Below are 21541 nucleotides of genomic sequence, written 5' to 3'. Positions count from 1 at the left end.
AGCTTGGGTGAAGAGTGGCTTAGAAAACTATAGAGAATAAATGCCTTTGGTTGAATTACCTACCAGGATAATGTGAATTCCACATCTGGAATATCTCTTTCAGAAGACCCACCTTTCTTACATACAACAAGAAACAATCATTGTTTTTGAGTTGTGCAGAGAAAGTAATAATGCAAGAAACTTTTAAATTTCATAAACAGAAAAATTTGTTAATAGATAAATGTGTTCACAATCTTCCCCTTCTTCATAAGTAGTGGTGTTTTTTCCTCTAGAACTTTTTTTTTTTTGGTTACTTAATTCTACTTATAAGTTAGTTGGCTCTGGTCCACTGACAATAAGTTATAAGATAACAATTTAAAAAACTTGTATAATTTTTTTTTTTTGTATTTTTCTGAAGCTGGAAACGGGGAGAGACAGTCAGACAGACTCCCGCATGCGCCCGACCGGGATCCACCCGGCACACCCACCAGGGGGCGACGCTCTGCCCACCAGGGGGCGATGCTCCGCCTCTCCGGGGCCTCGCTAGTTGCGACCAGAGCCACTCTAGCGCCTGGGGCAGAGGCCAAAGAGCCATCCCCAGCGCCCGGGCCATCTTTGCTCCAATGGAGCCTCGGCTGCAGGAGGGGAAGAGAGAGACAGAGAGGAAGGAGAGGGGGAGGGGTGGAGAAGCAGATGGGCGCTTCTCCTGTGTGCCCTGGCTGGGAATCGAACCCGGGACCTCCGCACGCCAGGCCGACGCTCTACCACTGAGCCAACCGGCCAGGGCCAAAAACTTTTATAATTTTTAAAAACATGTTGAGTCTTGGTTTTCTCTTTGAAAGTTCCTCTCCTCTCCTCCCCATCTCACTGAGACCATTCCTATACTACATCAAAGCCTGCCTTCTTATTTACCTCCTTTCCCAAGAAGAGGGCTTTCCCTCCTTCCCAGAACTCATGCTGAATTTCCACTTAGATCTTCAAGAAAGAATTTGGTCAAGTTCAGTTACAAGTGTTTCCCAATACTCCGGAGAAGAAAACTGTTTAATAAACTTACAACAACAATCCTGAAATTATACTTTTTAAACATTCTCAATGTTTGTCTGCACACTAATAGATTTCTCTCAAATGATGTTAACTTGCTCTCTTCCCACATCCCATATTATTTAGACAGAACTCATCTATTTCAAAAGGAGAGAAGTGTAGGCAAGAGGATTGGATTTAAGCAAAGTGCAACTATATGTTTATCATCCTCACCCAAACCCCTGAATCAATTAGTTATTCTCTCTGTTACACTTAGTTCATCCACCACTAAGTGTCAGGTATTTTTATCTCAAATCTCAAGACAGTGGTTTTAATGGAAGTATCTCTGCCAAGAAATACTGATTCACGGAATAGAGTCAGGAACAGGCAGGCAAAGCCCCTATCTGATGAGGCAAAGTACATTTTTGGCTCTAGTCTTGGTGTATATGAAGTAGGTCAAGAAAGTTATGTGAACTTTCAAGACGGAAAGAAAAATATGTTTACACGGGTTTATGACATGGCTACCAAGTGTAACTTGTTGCTATAGAGGGGAGAAGGAGAAGGAGCATTTCCAAATCTAAATATTTAACTGGTCTTCCCAAAAGTTGTAAGACAACCAGGAACTAGGAAAGTACACAGGAAAAAGACTCACCTGTCCAGGAGAAGGAAGAGAAAAGATCATTCTAGTTACTCAATTTGGATTTGGAAACAAGCCTTTAAAACAGGAAGACAAAAAGGCATTTCAGTTTGCAACAGTAATACATACTCTCTCAATCCCCCATCTCCCATCACTGGGGGTTGTATACAGTTTCCCTGCCCTTGATCTGAGAACCCCCTTTAGAGTTAAGTCATTGCATTCGACAATATAGTTACCTAGACAACTGAGGTATAGAGGACAGAATCACAGTTCAGATAAGGTTCCTACAGAGGTTCCCATTGTTCCCTCATCTAGGGTCCACCAGAGTGCATGCAGCAGCTCAGATTACATACAGATTTCCATTCTAAATAAACCCCTAATTAAAAACAACTCCCTCCCTCCATGTGCTCATAACTCACAAACTGCCCCCCCCCATTTGTATTCAACCTTCTCAAGCTTGGTCTGTGCCCAATGTCCACTACCCTGGAAAGTCTGTAGTGCTTCGGCATGAGGTGAAGGTGGGGAAATGTACTTTTTTTCTTTCTACTTGATTCTTTTAAAGAAAAATCAATCTTTGAAAGTAAATAAGATGAAAAAAATTTCAGATGCTTACTTCCACACTTTGGTCATTAGCAGTTCAAAGAACAGCTAAAAAGCTGTTGAAAGCTCAACCACACAGGAAGGCTCAAAACAGACTTTGACTCAGATGCTATCTATTACATTTTGTAATTGCAAAATGACCGGCAGGACTCAAAAGTGTGAAAGATCATTGCCCAATCTCGTAGTGCTGCAGCGTGTGCTGGATAGGGAAGAGCAGGGAGTGTGCGTAAAACTATGAGGCAACTCAAAAAGGTGTGGGGAGAAGCAGATTGTGTCCCATACTTAGAGAGAAGAGTTTTGTTTTTACCCTCTTGAGGTTGCAGAAATACAAATTTGCTCAATACCACAATGACACAACTTGGAAGAGAGGGGTTTCCCCTTTTTTTCCATGTAGTGCATTAACTTTCTATGCAATCTAACTTTCTATGCAATTTGCTAAATATCAAATACGAAAACTCCCTCTAAATTATGATTTCTAACCCTAACCCTAACCCTAATCCCTTCACTCATCAGCTTTCCCTATCCTACCTCAGCCCCTCCAAAGAACAAGTCAGGACAAATAGTCATATGTCGTTATGGACATGTGACATGACACTTGCAAGCACAGAGTAACTGGCCACTGGAAATATTTCCACAGCATTTTATAGAACCATTTCCCCTTTTGTACTTCTCTCCCCAATTTCAACCATGCCTACCTTTTCAGGTGCTCCTCCTAAGAAAGTCCTACTTATTCTGAAGATCTGGCAGGTGCTTTTTTTTTGCATTTAATTTCAACAAACATTATGTTTAACGTGACCTATGAGAGCAGTGCTGGGCTCTGCAACCTTGTGTGATAGCTTGAATGGCACCAGTCCCAAGTGTCCCTGGCTATATGCCGTCCTGGGAAGGCCTCTTTGGAGGTGAGACTACACTCCATGGGAACATGGTTCTTGATTTGGGGCTGGCAGTAACAAGTGGCACAGGATTTGTGCATTGCCATACTGGGGCTAAAATGCCTATTCATTAAAATCAGTGTGCTCTTGGCTCCAAAGACTGAACATGGACTAGAGAAGATATATCCGTAATATCTGAGGATTCAGAATCACTGTTTCCCTCCATTCTGTCCCTTCCCCAGCATGAGCTGATGAAAGATAATCACCATTCCCTTAAAAGAATACATTGCAAGCACATGACAGCTTTTGGGAAAAGATACTTATCTCCATTCTCACTCCTTTGAATTCTTAAAATCAATGTTAGTTTCTAGAAGAGGAAACTGGCAATGTACTTATTTTATGGAATCCCAACTCACCCAAACCCTGGCCAGGACAGTAAGTATAAGTGTTCCTTCTGTCACCTTGACCTGCCCATCCAGCTGGGTCCCACGACAGGCGTAGTCAAGGCCACCATGAAGGTTAATGTGACAACCAGGAATTTTCAAGATATGCCTGCTTTTGAAAGACCATTAAAAGACCTAGGTTATTTTCAAACGACAGCTCAGATAAGGGCCTAATATCCAAAATATACAAAGAACTCATAAAACTCAACAACAAACAAACAAACAATCCAATAAAAAAATGGGAAGAGGATATGAATAGACACTTCTCCCAGGAAGAAATACAAATGGCCAACAGATATATGAAAAGATGCTCATCTTCTTTAGCTATTAGAGAAATGCAAATCAAAACGGCAATGAGATACCACCTCACACCTGTTCGATTAGCTGTTATTAGCAAGTCAGGTAACAGCAAATGTTGGAGAGGCTGTGGAGAAAAAGGAACCCTCATACACTGTTGGTGGGAATGTAAAGTAGTACAACCATTATGGAAGAAAGTATGGTGGTTCCTCAAAAAACTGAAAATAGAACTACCTTATGACCCAGCAATCCCTCTACTGGGTATATATCCCAAAAACTCAGAAACATTGATACGTAAAGACACATGCAGCCCCATGTTTATTGCAGCATTGTTCACAGTGGCCAGGACATGGAAACAACCAAAAAGCCCATCAATAGATGACTGGATAAAGAAGATGTGGCACATATACACTATGGAATACTACTCAGCCATAAGAAATGATGACATCGGAACATTTACAGCAAAATGGTGGGATCTTGATAACATGATACGAAGCGAAATAAGTAAATCAGAAAAAAACAGGAACTGTATTATTCCATACGTAGGTGGGACATAATAGTGAAACTAAGAGACATTTATAAGAGTGTGGTGGTTACGGGGGGGGGAGGGGGGAATGGGAGAGGGATAGGGGGTGGGGAGGGGCACAAAGAAAACAAGATAGAAGGTGACAGAGGACAATCTGACTTTGGGTGGTGGGTATGCAACATAATTGAACGACAAGATAACCTGGACTTGTTATCTTTGAATATATGTATCCTGATTTATTGATGTCACCCCATTAAAAAAATAAAATTATATATAAAAGACCTAGGTTATAGAATTATGGATTTCATAGAACTGGAAACATAGTAATGACCCCCAAAAGAATCTTTATCTTTTTATTTATTCCATCACAGAGCTGAGTGTTGAAAGGTCTTTGTGGGAAACAAGAGTTTGTCAATGGTTGGGTTGAGATAAGGCCCCGTAATGTGTAGAGAGGTGTTCTACATGAATGTATGAAAGTTGAAATAGACCTGATATTTACCTGTATTCAGTGGTGGGATTCAGCCAGTTTGCACAGGTTCGGCAGACTTGATACCTAATTTTTGTTGAGTTCATGAACCGGTTGTTAGCAATCAGTGTTCTCTTAGGTGGGCGCCTGAGTAGCCGTCCAACATGGAGATCACAAATTTTCATTCCTTACTCTTTTTTAACATTCATATGTGCAACAGTATATTCTAAGCATCCGTAGTAATGTTTATTCCATCTATAGGTTAAAAAACTTTGACAGAACTATGCTTGTAGTATTTATATATTTATTCATTTTATAAAACTCACTATGCCTTTGATGAAATACTGCATTTTAATTCCCTTGCATTTGTTACTTCAGTAAACAAACATATAATGTAAAGAGAAAAAGTGCCAAACAACCAGGCAGTGACAACTTGTATTGTTTTTTGTCAGGTATTATTTAATACTTTTTCATTAATATTTTAAAATTCTTTCTTATAACAGAATCTAGTTTTGTGAATCTCTTTTATTGTTCTTATTTAAGTATTAAATGATTGAAATAATAAACTACCTTTTGGTATATCATTTTTTTATACTTAAAACAGTCATTAGGCCAGAGAACCGGTTGTTAAATTATTTGAATCCCACCACTGCCTATATCATGTTATATCATTAAAATAAAAGAGAACTGTAATGCCCGTGGCCAAGGCCAGGCAGGTCCACAGTGGATTCGGGCAGATGGTAGGGAAACTGAGGAGCCAGAAAGCAATGGGCCATTCACGTTTAATAGAGTCTCACAACAGCAGACAAGCACACAGGTGGGGGAAAACTGCTTCTCAGGAGCAACTGAGGAGCAAAATGGCCCCTCACAGTGGTGGGCAGTCTGCAATCTGCCACCTGCTCTGAGGATGATCACCCATAGCCTTACATAGACTATACACACGTGGTGCTGCCACATACTCATGCACTAATCAGGCAAAGTAGAAGCAAGCAAGACTAACACAGTTCTTTTCCTAACATTTCACCCCTTTAGGGTTGCTTGCTTCACAATCTACACAACAGGTATCTTCTGCTATGGTCTCTGTGCAAGGAGTGAAGTACATTACATATACAGAAACAGTACAGACTTCAGCAACCAAATTACAAAGGCACAAGCTATAGTAAAAATGACAATTACAAAGGTACCCTTCATAATGTCTCCCTGAGCACTCTGCTTAAGGAGTTAACTAGAGGCCCACGTCTAGCCCCCTACCCCACAACAGGTGGGAGGGCCTGTATAGTCCAAGGCTATGTCCATTGAAACCATAAAGGGTCCTTGGTGCATTTCTGCAACTCGATGGGAACAGTTTCCAGGTGCAGGAGGGCCTCCACAGGTGCCACAGCACCCCCATCAAGGTCTTTTGTAGTACAGTCCACAAGTAGCATGTCCATCCAGCAAGGGAGCCAGTGTCCCCCTCTGGTCACAGTCCAAGAGTCCATTATACCACTCAATGATCAGTCCACAATAGACAACCCAATTGTTTGTGCAAAGCACCCAAGGTAAAGGTCCATTACAGGCAACTAGCCACACAGCTCTTTGATAATGGATCTCGGCACCTTTCCATAATGCTCTGTCCATTGCCACAAGCCCCATTCATACTCCTCAGCAAGCTGACAGGGCTTGGCAAGGTCAAACACATTCAAGGCCTGTGCTGCATTGACGGTTCTTTTACCTGCTGCTGAAACAAAAGCACCTATTAGCTTCTAATGCCAACACCTGCTGCACATTAGAAGGGGACCTGTGGATTGCCAATTCGACATGCCCTCCACCCTGCCCATCCCTGGTAGGCCAATCCCTCAACCTTCTCCCTATTCAAAATAAGACAACAGGTCTTGGGGATCATCCCCCCCCTCATATATGTCTTCATCATATAATCTTGTAACCATGACACCAGTGCACCGATCGTTTTTTGTTTTGTTTTGTTTTTATGTCAGAGACAGGAAGAGAGACAGAAAGAGGAACAGATAGGAACAGACAGACAGGAAGGGAGAGAGATAAGAAGTATCAATTCTTCATTGTAGCTCCTTAGTTGTTCATTGACTGCTTTCTCATATGTGCCTTGACTAGGGCACTACAGCAGAGCGAGTGACCCTTTGCTGAAGTCAGTGACCTTGGGCTCAAGCCAGCAACTTTGGGCTTCAAGCCAACAACTTTTGGGCTCAAGCCAGTGACCTTGGGGTTTCAAACCTGGGTTCTCTGCATCCCAGTCCAATGCTCTATTCACTGCACCACTGCCTGGTCAGGCACATCAACCATTTTATTGGTAACTGCTGAGTCTGTTCACCTCAGTGACTGGAACCTCTGTTCTGGTTTAAGCTGCTGCCAAAGCTCCAAAATAACTTTATTAGACTTACCAGCAAATTTATCCTTATCTTCTCCAGCTGAAATTCAACCTACACCTTGCCCAAATCTGCTGTCATCTATGTAACCATGTTGATGGGTTGCACCACATAGGGGCTCAAGATAGCCACTAATGACCTAAAAAGGGCTGATGGGGTGCTACAGAGAGTAAGATCCATCTTCCCTATAAACACTTCCTAATCTGGCCTATGGGACCTCAGTTTCTATGCAGCAAGGGAGCCAGTGGACTTTTGTTCCCAGAAGACCTGCTGTAGCCCAGTGTACAACTGCCACTCACTCACTGTCCCTGGCAAGTCTCCAGTATTCTGCCAGACCATACTAATGGCAGCCATCACCCATTCTAATAGGGCATGGCTTTCTGGGTGGTCATGGCAGTTATGAAGATGCTGCCTCAGGGAGGAGTGCATGGTAATGGTGGCCAATTTCTCCATCTCTGTTCCAGAGAGCATGATGCCATCCACCCCCTATGTCCCACAACCACAGCAACCAAGCTGCCAAAGACTTGGTGGGTTTCTGCCTGAAATGTACCCCCAACTCCATCAACTTTGCCTGAAGCTAGGACCAGACCACAGAGTGCTCCACTACCTGAGAAGGAGGTTGTGCTGCCCCTGAGGAATTCTTGGCTGCTAAGTTTTCACCTTCTGGGCGACCACCAGCCAGGCTTTGAGTGGGCAGATGGCAGTTACAGCCCAAACGTCCTCCTCAGAAGAGGAGGATTTGGAAACTCCTGCTACCGCTGACTCAGAGCCACTCTGCCGGCATGAATACAGCTCCTTCTTTAGCGCCCACTTCGGCTCTTATGGTTGCCGGCTCTCAGCCTGAAGCTCAAGCTCAAGCTCTTGAACTTGCAATTGTTTCTCTAACAACTGTCACTGCCAATGTTCAGCTTCTAGGTCAAATTGCAGTTCACTAAGCCACAATTCTTTCTCAAGCAACCACTCCAATTCTAGGCACTGCTGGTGTTCAGCCTGCATCTCACACTGCAGCGTTCGAGTGCAGTCAGCCTCTTTTTCCAGAAACTGTTGCAGTTTATGCCATTGTTGACACTCAGTCTGTGACTCATCCTGGAAATCTTGAACTCAGGTGGCCTCTTACACAGAGCTTTCATTTTCTTCGCACAGGGCTGTAAAAAACACCCCACCCCTGGTCCCCACTAGGACAGCCACGGAGGAATCATATGCTGGAGAACAATAACCACTCCTCTATCCTACCCTTCAAGGGTGTCAGTGGCTGTATACCATCTGATCCAAATCCAGCCAGCTCCACCAGATGTAATGCCAGTGGCCAAGGCCAGGCAGGTCTACACCGGATTTGAGCAGATGATATAGAAACTGTGGAGCGAGAAAGCATTGGGCCATTCCTGCTTAATAGAGTATCACAACAGCAGATGAGCAAACGGGCAGGGAAAAATGCTTCTCAGGCAAATAAACAGCACAATGGCCCCTCATAATGGCGGGCAGGCAATCCACGATCTGCCTTGAGGCAAGCACCCATAGCCTTACACAGACTATACACACATGGTGCTGCCATGTGTTCACGCACTGATCTAGCAAAGTACAAACAAGCAAGCCTAACACAGCTGTTTTCCCAACAACATCTAAGCATCAACTATCAAATATAATTCTTGAGTCTTTTTATCCATCTTCCCCTTTTTTGGCCAAGGCCCAATAGCCCTTTCAGTTTGTTCAGTCTGTGTCTCAGTTTGGCTAAGACCACCACAGTCATACCCAGCATCCTCTGTTGACTGAGCTTTAGTACACACAGTGTAATACTCCCAGAATTTATCCTCCAAACCAGATAAAATCCTTGCTGCTAAATCCTGTTCAAGTCCACTTGCTACAGGATGCCTTCCCTAACTTTATGAGGTACAAATCAAGTGATAATTATATGTCTTTTTTGCTGTATAATTTATAAGGGGTTTCCCATAAAGCCCTAGAAAAGCAATATGGCCCACTCACAACATAATTCTCATGTGAACTGTATAATTGTACAATGCATTATAATTGAGACTGATAGGTTAGAAATTAACACATGAGATTTTTCTTTCCTTAGAAGCTACTGATATAAATATGGTTAGCATGGAGGGAAGCATGGGATGGTAAAATACAATGAACTGGGGCTTCCTGTTTGTGGAACCCTGTTCTGGAATTAACTCTTTTTTGGCCTTGGACAAGGCATTTCCTCTCTGTGAGCCTCCATGTTTTCATTTGTTCTAATATGAGGCCTGGGATGTATGACATTTACATCCTTACCAGCTCCAATGTTCTATGGAAATGTTTTTTCACTCACTCATTCGTTCATTCATTTGTTCATTCCAGAAGCACTGAGTGGGCACCTCTGAAATGTCTGTGTCTCTGCTAGGATTCGGGAAGTCAGCTAAGAAAGAGAAACAGGGCAGTCTCCCTGCTTTTATGTTGCTTATAATATGGCAGAAATCTAATAGTCTCTAACACACCCAAAATAGATAATAACTCAAATGCAGTAGAATTTCTCACTCATGTAAAGTAAAGGACAAGATTTCTGAGCTGCAGGCAGTTCTCCCCCTAGTATTAATGCAGGAATACATGAGTCTTCCATGCTGTGGCTTGTCATATTCAACACAGATTTTAAAGTTGCTATTTATCTGCATTGTGTCATTAGAGGAGGAAAGTAAAAGCCGCGTGGAGGTAGGGGTAGGGAAGGGGGTTGCTGCACACTGGAGGCAGTTTGGGTCCATGCAAATTCCACAAGTCAGTCACATGGTCTCCCCTAACTGCAGGAAATGCAATCTGTTCATGTGCCCAGGAAGAAGAATAAACAATTTCCGTAAACAAATAATCAATCTGCCAGGAAGTCAGGAGAAAGGATGAAATAGGAAAAAGAAAAGGAGTTTCTAAAGAAGAATTCAGGCAAGCCAAAATCACATAAAGTCAGAGAGAAAGGAGGAGGAGGAAAAATGACCCCAAAGGTATTCAAAGCAAAAACAGGATTCTAACTGGTTTGTTAGAGGCATTTTGTGCTATCCCCCTCCCCCACCATAGGTATAGCAACTAGTCAGGTGAATCTTCTGGAAAATAAAGGACCATCAGAGAATAGATAATGACACATACTAACTAGCTGAGAAACGAAGCCAACAGCACCACAGGAGATGAATGCTGATATGTGGATGCTGAAAGCCCATAATAGTAGCCCACAAAATTAGCCACATGGTTTCCTATTGAACTAAAATGTTTATAAATAAGTATGCATTCCTGGTGCAAATAAATATACAAATTGGGAGCTATATTCAGACCTGGCTGGATCTCTTTTGGCCAATAGCATGATTTAAATATTGGGAAACGTCACATGAGAAATCTGGGTTTCCGTGTTCTCTTGAACAATCAAAAGATCTGGCAATCGTGATTCCTCATTCTTGAGTAGCTGTAATCAGACAACTTTGAATAGCCACTGACCTTCTTAGACTGGGCATGCTCTTTCCAATACACCCAAGTCCTGCAACTTATTCCATTTATATTTTTCACCTGAGTCATGTCGACATTTGAATTTGCAACCCCTAATGTAAGGAATCCCTCAAATGGCTTCATTAACCATCACTTATTTAACATGGTAGCCATTAAACAAAGATTGAATTGACTTTGGAAGGAGCTAGATTGATGTCACTGAGAGCAACTTAAAGTTGCTGGACAGGGAAACATCCTGGACCTCCATAGGCTCTATGCAAAGGGACTGCTCTTGACGAGGGCACCAAAGATTATCCCAATCAGTCAAGCACATAAACAAAGCTCATGAGGATGATTAATCCTTGCTGAGAGGATGCCAGGGGATAAATGATATGCCAGAAATTCTCCAGTCAACTCTAATATTAACCATACAGAGAACCAGGGGCTCTGGCATGAGCTGCCCAACCAGGCAGAGTGGGAAATGTTGGCAAGGTGGCTGGTATGGGCAGGCATGTCTGGGCACAAAGGTGTTAGTTTAAGCTATTTTTCTTGGACAACAGTGAAATTTCTGCAGGAAGTATCTTGCTATTCCTTCTATGCTACTCTTCTCTCTACTCCTAATTTGCAAAGAGGAAGAGAGGCAAAGTTGTTTTCTGACCTTTTCTGGGTAAACTAAAGCATAGTTCTGGTCATTTTTATGGGCTGACAGTAGCTTCATTCATTCATTCATTCATTCAACCAATGTATATTTATTGGCCACCTACTATGTGCTAGTGCCAGATGTAAAAAAAAGATTAATATAGATTTGGTAGTTTTGTTTTTAATTTGAAAGACCCATAGCTATCATAACTAATTATAATAAGTATTTCAAAGAAAATCAACAAAGTGCTGATAGAAAGTTGCAAATTGTATGGTGGTAGTCAGAAAAAGCCTTTCAAAAAATTTTATTTTTAATCCATCCCTGAAGAAAAAGAAGAATCCAGCCATGACAAAGTAGCTAGCAAAGATTGTTCTAGGTGGAGGGAACAGCATAAGAAATCTTCAGGTCTCTGAGAGGGAATGGAAGAAGTTACCAAGAGAGGGGTCAGAGGTACACACTTGAGGGGCACACAGACTGACCTGAAAGGAATAGAAAGAAATTTTACTTGAGGCCTTTTTGAGCTCCCAGGTTTTAGGGTTTATGTGAGCTTCTGTGACTTATAAAGGAACCCCCTCCAGTGAATGACACGGAGCAAACCAAGATCCATCAACAGTTCAGGTGCTCCTCACATAGAAAGGATGCCGTCCTTGCCAAACTGGACTCCCGAAGCATCTATCTTACACACATGAGTCAGAGCACAAACATAGGTTAGAACCAGCCCTGCTGGAAGCAGCTGGAAGTAAAATTGTCTTTATGTTCCTAGCCATCTATACACCAGCCAGCCGCAGGGGTTCCAAATGGCATCAGAATGGCATTCATGATACCCTAGAACCAGTGCTCACAGCTAGGGAAGGCAGCGGGCTGAGGCCTCTAGCAGAGGCACAGGTGGTGGTGAAAGGTTCAGGATAGCAAATTGGTTTAATAGCCAGGTAGTTTATTATTGGGTCACAAGTTCACATAAGAAAAAGATCTGATTCCTAATAAAAGCAGACATACAGACAGGGAGGATGTTCTCTTCACAATAGATGAGACTCATTCCTTTGGGCTAGCAGCCTTCAGAAGCATTGTTCTTACCACTTCCTTTATAGTCCAAGGTTGCTAAAGGGAGGGATTAATCTTCATTGCTATGATTATCTGCTAAGTAGATGTTCTTAGGCAAAGTTAACTTTGTTCTGTTAGAAGTAAATAAATTTCCTGAAAGATAATATAACCTGGCCAAAGAGCCACCTATGTGGTAACTTCAGGCCAATAGGATCCAACATATTTGAAAAAGCTATAGGGAAGCCTTTTGGTACAAACCCTAAATCATGAGCTTCTTTTGATTGGCATTTACTGAAAAAGTATGGACTCTCTCTGGCAAAATTTGGACATGAATTCAGTGTTATTCATGTAGCTAGCCTGAGCCCAGTCATTAAACTTCAATCTAGAACTTTCAATTCTTATTGATTCAGGTTTTGTTGTAGGAGACAAAGCTCCTAACATGAGCCAGGCTGTGCATTCATGTCTACTCTGTGTCATCACAAATATGAGTTAAATCTAGCCAGAATTAAAGGATGGTTCAGAAAGTGGCTAAGTCAGAGCTGACTTAGTCAAGGTTATACAGTACCTCTAACTGTTTTGAGGCTACATATTAATTTGTTTTTACAAACAAATTATTTCTACATAAAATAACCTTTCAACATTATTTCTATTTCTTAGTCAGGGATTTCCCCCACTTCCACCGTGTGTGTGTGTGTGTGTATATGTGTGTGTGTGTGTGTATGTGTGTGTGTAAGCCAAAGAAAACCTTACCACTCAGTCCAGCAATGATGAGATTTTGAACCATGCATCTTTCATCCATAAAAATCTTCTAAACAGACTCAGGAAGAAATTTACCTAATGTTTGGCTTGGTCACCCTTAGGTGATGAAAACATGATTTTTCACAAACTTTAAGAGCAGCACAAGACTTTCCATAAAGTGATATCATAGCCCTGAACATGTAGGCATATGCAACTTTTCAAGTCTCAACGTCTCTTCTCTGCAGTCCTAGACAGGAATATAATGTGGTAGCAGGGAGACTCCTGCAGTAAAAGTCAAGGGCATTGAATGCCTAATTCTTTACCTCATGGCAGGCAAAACTGAAATTCATCCTTTGTGCCCATAGCTACATGAATTGGACTTGCTACAAAAGCTGGCTCAGAAAAAATCATCAGATTTATATGGAACTATAAAAAACCCCGAATAGCCAAAGCAATCCTAAAGAAAAAGAATGAAGCTGGGGGCATTACAATACCTGACTTCAAACTATATTATAGGGCCACAACAATCAAAACAGCATGGTATTGGCAGAAAAATAGACAATCAGACCAATGGAACAGAATAGAAAGTCCAGAAATAAAACCACATATATATAGTCAAATAATTTTTGATAAAGGGGCCAACAACACACAATGGAGAAAAGAAAGCCTCTTCAATAAATGGTGCTGGGAAAACTGGAAAGCCACATGCAAAAGAATGAAACTGGACTACAGTCTCTCCCCCTGTACAAAAATTAACTCAAAATGGATCAAAGATCTAAACATAAGCCCTGAAACAATTAAGTACATAGAAGAAGACATAGGTACTAAACTCATGGACCTGGGTTTTAAAGAGCATTTTATGAATTTGACTCCACAGGCAAGAGAAGTGAAGGCAAAAATTAATGAATGGGACTACATCAGACTAAGAAGTTTTTGCTCAGCAAGAGAAACTGATAACAAAATAAACAGAAAGCCAACTAAATGGGAAATGATATTTTCAAACAACAGCTCAGATAAGGGCCTAATATCCAAAATATACAAAGAACTCATAAAACTCAACAACAAACAAACAAACAATCCAATAAAAAAATGGGAAGAGGATATGAACAGACACTTCTCCCAGGAAGAAATACAAATGGCCAACAGATATATGAAAAGATGCTCATCTTCTTTAGCTATTAGAGAAATGCAAATCAAAACGGCAATGAGATACCACCTCACACCTGTTCAATTAGCTGTTATTAGCAAGACAGGTAATAGCAAATGTTGGAGAGGTTGTGGAGAAAAAGGAACCCTCATCCACTGTTGGTGGGAATGTAAAGTAGTACAACCATTATGGAAGAAAGTATGGTGGTTCCTCAAAAAACTGAAAATAGAACTACCTTATGACCCAGCAATCCCTCTACTGGGTATATATCCCAAAAACTCAGAAACATTGATACGTAAAGACACATGCAGCCCCATGTTTATTGCAGCATTGTTCACAGTGGCCAGGACATGGAAACAACCAAAAAGCCCATCAATAGATGACTGGATAAAGAAGATGTGGCACATATACACTATGGAATACTACTCAGCCATAAGAAATGATGACATCGGAACATTTACAGCAAAATGGTGGGATCTTGATAACATGATACGAAGCGAAATAAGTAAATCAGAAAAAACCAGGAACTGTATTATTCCATACGTAGGTGGGACATAATAGTGAAACTAAGAGACATTGATAAGAGTGTGGTGGTTACGGGGGGGAGGGGGGAATGGGAGAGGGAAAGGGGGTGGGGAGGGGCACAAAGAAAACAAGATAGAAAGTGACAGAGGACAATCTGACTTTGGGTGGTGGGTATGCAACAAAATTGAATGACAAGATAACCTGGACTTGTTATCTTTGAATATATGTATCCTGATTTATTGATGTCACCCCATTAAAAAAATAAAATTATTATAAAAAAAAAAAAAAAGCTGGCTCAGTAAAATCATTCAGATCAAAGACCCATCTCTGCCATGTTTTGAGACATTGCAAGTTATCCTCACTTACCTACCCAGGCTTAACTCTGGGGACCCGAGAGGGGGTGATGGGGAAGGTGGTATGGGCAGCCAAAATGGCTGAAAGATTCGATTGACCTTTATGTTTGAGAGTTTTTATAATAAGAACAGCCAAGGCAAGGGCAAATCCATCATTCATTCCCTTTTCCTTAGGAAATAGTTCCTCAGTGAGCCCCATGCAGCCATTCATTTGATCAACAAATACTCATTACCTCTTGGGCACTGAGTATAAATAGGACAGGGTGCATACACACTGTCAAAAACAGGAAAATTGGCTATGGTGGTTTTCAAGCAGCCCCTGAGTCAAGACTCCTCAGAGTGCTTTACTTCTAACATTTCTCCATGTCAGCCACACTATATCAACACAAAAGTTGGCACATCAACCTTCAGAGAGGAACTGTACCATCCACTCAACTGTGCAAATTCAGTGAAAGACATGCACAAGGCATAAATGGTATTTCATCACTATGTTCAAAGTGCCCTGGGGCCTTCAGCTTGCCTCTTGCATTTCCTTGGAAGAGGGGTGCTGCCTTGCCCCAACACCTTCCTCACATCCCTATCGCCATGCCCATTTACCCACCCCCCAAGTAGGCTTTTGCCACTAACCTTTGCATATTGATTCTCTATTTCCAAGCCTTCCTCCAATAAGCTACATGTCCAATTACATTTCCCCTTTTCTGCAAAAAAATTGAGTACATGATGATTGTGACATCTGGAGAGGTTTGTTTTTATCAAGAAAGTGCTGCAAATTGAGCCCCTACAAAGAAATCAGAGTGAATCACTCAGGGTTCTTAGCTTTTGATTTACAGGCTGTTAAACTTAGGACAATGGCATTAAATTCAAGTCTAGTTGGTCCAGCTGAGGGCCTAAGAGTGTCATTCCCTAAACATTAGATCATACAGAAGAAACATTAGCCCAACAAGGTCAAACTGAATCCCGTGCTTTTTGTTAGTATGATTTGAGACACTGACAGGATGAATGATAAAGTTCATCATATTTTATGTGACTGTAGTAGAAAATTTAAAAATTCTTAGAGAAATGATTCCAACTTTTCTGCCCCAGCAAATATACTGCTCATAAAAATTAAGGGATATTTTATCGCTTCATATTCATTTTGAAATATCCCTTAATTTTTGTGAGCAGTATATATGAGAGGGAGAAGAAGAGAAATAGAGATAAACATGGACAGCTCTCCTCATCACTAATCCAATATGAAAATTGATGACACTACTATCTGCCCAATAGCATGGGGCTGATTAACAGTTTGGAAATTGAGTGAGAAACAAAACGAGTGTCCCTGTCATTGATCTGGGAGTGACTACAGGGGAGAGAAGCAAGTTGAAACTTCTGTACCAGACCTACGATGTTTTAATCACAATTGTTAGTGATAAAGAAAAAGTAGCCTGATAAAGGTGAAGCTGGGTCCCACCTGAGAAAGAGGCTTGTGGCTTCAGCGATGCTTCCTTTTTCTTTTCTAAGACCCAGCTAAAGACATCCCTCCTCCATGAAGCCCTTGAGGGTTTCTCCAATTCATACCCACACCCCCTCTGAATGCCTCAAGCACCTACTTTTATGCCTCATAACTTGGAGCTTTTTCAGATTTTCTTTGTCATTGTTCTCTAGTTGTTTCAGGTGTATTCACTTGTATCCTATGCCTGATTTTTTGATTCCCTGGAAACAAGAGTTCTACATTAATTTTTTTTCTTTTGTCTTTCTTACCTGGCCTAGTTTGGAGCTGAACATCTCAGAAGCATTTAGTATGTACCTCAGTAGATCATTTTGACCAGTTGTCTGAAGAGCCACTACTCATAGAAAAACGAGAGGAGTTGATAGCTTATTTACATTATATTTAGTGGGGACTCGGTTAAGTGCATATTAGGACTCAGAGCCACCTGTGTTCAGTTCCGTTTCAAGTAGAAGCCTTGAATAACTTATCAAACCTGGCATTTCCTGGTGTTTCCCTTATGTCTCTCCTGTCACTCACCCAACCATGACCAAGATCCATATTCCAAGCAGGTGACACACACAGCAAATGAAGAACACCCACAGCCCAATCTCATCAAGATAAGAGCTGCAAACATCCAATCCAGAATGGTTTGCCCACTTTTCATCAAAGCTGGAGCCATTTTGTATGAACATCAGTCCTTAGGGGGCAGATTTGATCAACCTCAGCCAAGTAAAAGTTCATCCTTTGGACATAGAACACTGAACAGGGCTGCCGAGTAGCCCATGGACAGGGTGCTTTTCTCATGTACATTTGCCTCAGCAGGAAAGGTTTGTCCCTCAGGTAAGAAAGCAAGAAGAGTTGCTTATGGCAGAAGTTTTCATCAATGCAGTTTGACATTTTTAGAGTGACCAACTATTCCAGTTTTCCTGGGACTGAGGAGGTTTCCTGAGATGTGACACTTCCCATGCCAAATGTAGGAAAGTCTTCGGCAAACTAAGACTAGACAATTCCTAGATTCCAAAAGTCAACCGTCACACCTTTCAGCAGATGTAATGCTCTCAACTCAGCTTCCCTGGATTGCGGCATGCAAAGTCAGCAACTGCTGGTGCCCAGGGAATTCCTGGGTCACTATGCCTATCTCCTCAGGGTTGCTGTCAGTACCACTGCACTGCCCAGTTTCTCTCTGCAGTCTGTTCTTGAACAATCTCACTGCCTGTGGCTTCATTTTATCTTCATACATTTTACCCCCAAATGGTGAGGGAGGCAGTTCAAAGGCAATTTTTCAGCGGTCCACCACCTTTCTAGTCCTTCAATCACTATAGCCCCAACAGATGGGATTGTCTCTTCTTGTCCTACATATCTCTCCCCTTCTACCCTAAGCCTACCCAGCATACAACTGTCACAGCTCTGGTGAGATCACTCCTCTGCTAAACACTTGTGAAAAACATTCTCTTCTCCCTCTTACTATGTCTAAGTCCTACAAACCCACAAACCCCAAATAGTGTCTTCCCCATGAACACCATCTGCCACTATAAAAAGAATTTCTTTTTTCTAAATTCCTCAAGCACTTGACTAATCCCTATTCTACTTGAATTTATTTCTATGCACCTTTTATCCTCCCTTTAAAATCAAAGTCCTTGAGAATAAGACCTACATGCTATTTACATTTTTAGTCCCACTTAAATGAATAAATAAATGAACAAAAATAATTCAAGTTAGGTTTCATGGATGCTGTTGTTGGACTTTTGAAGCTTCTGTATCCCTCTGTCTTCCAAACATTTCTCCCCATGCTCGTCAACAGAGCCCGGACAGCTGGGCCGGCCACGCCCTTGGCATAAAATGAGCCTTATCGCTGTAGGATCTCCAGATGCCATGACAGGTCAGCAAGGATCAGGAAAACAGACCTTGCTTCCACAGCATTGTGAAATAGAAATTCCTTTTTTTTTTTTTTAATAATTTTATTTTTTAATGGGGTGACATCAATAAATCAGGATACATATATTCAAAGATACCCATCACCCAAAGTCAGATTGTCCTCTGTCACCTTCTATCTAGTTTTCTTTGTGCCCCTCCCCCTCCCCCCTTTCCCTCTCCCTCTCTCCCCTCCCCCCGTAACCACCACACTCTTATCAATGTCTCTTGGTCTCAGTTTTATGTCCCACCTACGTATGGAATAATGCAGTTCCTGGTTTTTTCTGATTTACTTATTTCACTTTGAATAATGTTATCAAGATCCCACCATTTTGCTGTAAATGATCTGATGTCATCATTTCTTATGGCTGAGTAGTATTCCATAGTGTATATGAGCCACATCTTCTTTATCCAGTTATCTATTGATGAGCTTTTTGGTTGTTTCCATGTCCTGGCCACTGTGAACAATACTGCAATGAACATGGGGCTGCATGTGTCTTTACGTATCAATGTTTCTGAGTTTTGGGGGTATATACCCAGTAGAGGGATTGCTGGGTCATAAGGTAGTTCTATTTTCAGTTTTTTGAGGAACCACCATACTTTCTTCCATAATGGTTGTACTACTTTACATTCCCACCAACAGTGGATGAGGGTTCCTTTTTCTCCACAGCCTCTCCAACATTTGCTATTACCTGTCTTGTTAATAATAGCTAATCTAACAGGCGTGAGGTGGTATCTCATTGCCGTTTTGATTTGCATTTCTCTAATAACTTATGAAGATGAGCATCTTTTCATATATCTGTTGGCCATTTGTATTTCCTCCTGGGAGAAGTGTCTGTTCATGTCCTCTTCCCATTTTTTTATTGGATTGTTTGTTTGTTTGTTGTTGAGTTTTATGAGTTCTTTGTATATTTTGGATATTAGGCCCTTATCTGAGCTGTTGTTTGAAAATATCATTTCCCATTTAGTTGGCTGTCTGTTTATTTTGTTATCAGTTTCTCTTGCTGAGCAAAAACTTCTTAGTCTGATGTAGTCCCATTCATTAATTTTGCCTTCACTTCTCTTGCTTTTGGAGTCAAATTCATAAAATGCTCTTTAAAACCCAGGTCCATGAGTTTAGTACCTATGTCTTCTTCTATGTACTTAATTGTTTCAGGTCTTATGTTTAGATCTTTGATCCATTTTGAGTTAATTTTTGTACAGGGGGAGAGACTGTAGTCCAGTTTCATTCTTTTGCATGTGGCTTTCCAGTTTTCCCAGCACCATTTATTGAAGAGGCTTTCTTTTCTCCATTGTGTGTTGTTGGCTCCTTTATCAAAAATTATTTGACTATATATATGTGGTTTTATTTCTGGACTTTCTATTCTGTTCCATTGGTCTAAGTGTCTATTTTTCTGCCAATACCATGCTGTTTTGATTGTCGCGGCCCTATTTAATGTGGTACTAGAGGTTCTAGCCAGAGCAATCAGACAAGACAAAGAAATAAAAGGCATCCATATCGGAAAAGAAGTAAAGGTATCACTTTTTGCAGATGATATGATTCTATACATTGAAAAACCCAAAGAATCCACAAAAAGACTACTAGAAACAAAAAGCCAATACAGTAAGGTTGCAGGATACAAAATTAACATACAGAAGTCCATAGCCTTTCTATATGCCAACAATGAAACATTTGAGAATGAACTCAAAAGAATAATTCCCTTCACGATTGCAACAACAACAAAAAATACCTAGGAATAAACATAACAAAGAATGTAAAGGACTTATATAATGAAAACTATAAACCATTGTTAAGGGAAATCGAAAAAGATTTAATGAGATGGAAGAATATCCCTTGTTCTTGGTTAGGAAGAATAAATATAATCAAGATGGCCATATTACCCAAAGCAATATACAAATTTAATGCAATTCCCATCAAAATTCCAATGACATTTTTTAATGAAATGGAGCAAAAAATCATCAGATTTATATGGAACTATAAAAAACCCCGAATAGCCAAAGCAATCCTAAAGAAAAAGAATGAAGCTGGGGGCATTACAATACCTGAAATTCCTTTGAGATAGGGCCTGAATTCCTTCCTTGCCCTCTGTCTTCACCTTCATAATTAGCACACTTTCCCTGCACAGGCCCAACACCTTACTGTATTTTTCTTTCTCTTCTACAACCCCTGAGCAGCCATGACTCTGACTGCGCCCTGTTTCCTGACCCCAGGAACAAACAGGAAAAAAAAATGTGTTAAACTGTTTCAACATTTAATTATTTTACATAGGAAAATAAAAGGGCTGGACTAAGCCGAGCTGGCAGAGAGGCATTTCTCCTTATTCTTGTAAGCTCGGCCCTGCTGGAGGTGTGGAGGAGGTGGGAATCTATATGTGCCCGTGGGCCTTCTCTTATTTTCCTCTCTTATTTCCCAATTGCAGCATTCCCTGGTTTGAATGCTAGGCCTCAAAACCCTGCCACTATAGGGATGGTGCACACAGCAGAAGAATCTCCTGGGGCGGAGATGTTCCTGGGACCCTTTTAAATCCACGAGCGAGACTGCAGCCTGGGCCACAGCGGAAGGACAAGCTGAGGCCTCTGCAGCCATGCCCATGTCCCCTTCTAGTGACCATCCACTGCATTCAGCAAATGTTCGCCAAGCACTTACCATGTAGCTGCTCTATGGTACATGGGGAATAATGCAGTGATATTTGAACAGTCAAGAATGAATAACACATGGTCATGACATAGGCACCAGTCAGAGTGTTGGATGAGGGTTTTGAAAGGCTCACTGTACTAGGACTTATTCCTTTTATTTCTAGATTTTAGGGAGGTGTGGGCCGGGCTTTCAACTGAGTGACTGGGGCAGCTAGGGCAGCAGCGAGGGCCTTCTGGGGCTTCAGGACTCAGTTATTTGCCTCCTGGCATGGAACTGTTTCAGCATTTTAATAACTGGTAGGGCCACACCAGTCAGTGCAAGCTGAATATGTGTTTTTGATACAATAATGTGCAAAAGAGAAAGAGGTCTATTACCTCATGGATCCCACAGGGCAATGCAGGAGATAGACAGTGCTATGGTC

Source organism: Saccopteryx leptura, chromosome 6 (genome assembly GCF_036850995.1).
Source record: "Saccopteryx leptura isolate mSacLep1 chromosome 6, mSacLep1_pri_phased_curated, whole genome shotgun sequence".
Taxonomy (NCBI): Eukaryota; Metazoa; Chordata; class Mammalia; order Chiroptera; family Emballonuridae; genus Saccopteryx; species Saccopteryx leptura.
The sequence above is the reverse complement of the archived record's forward strand: the minus strand, read 5'-3'. Positions refer to the sequence as shown.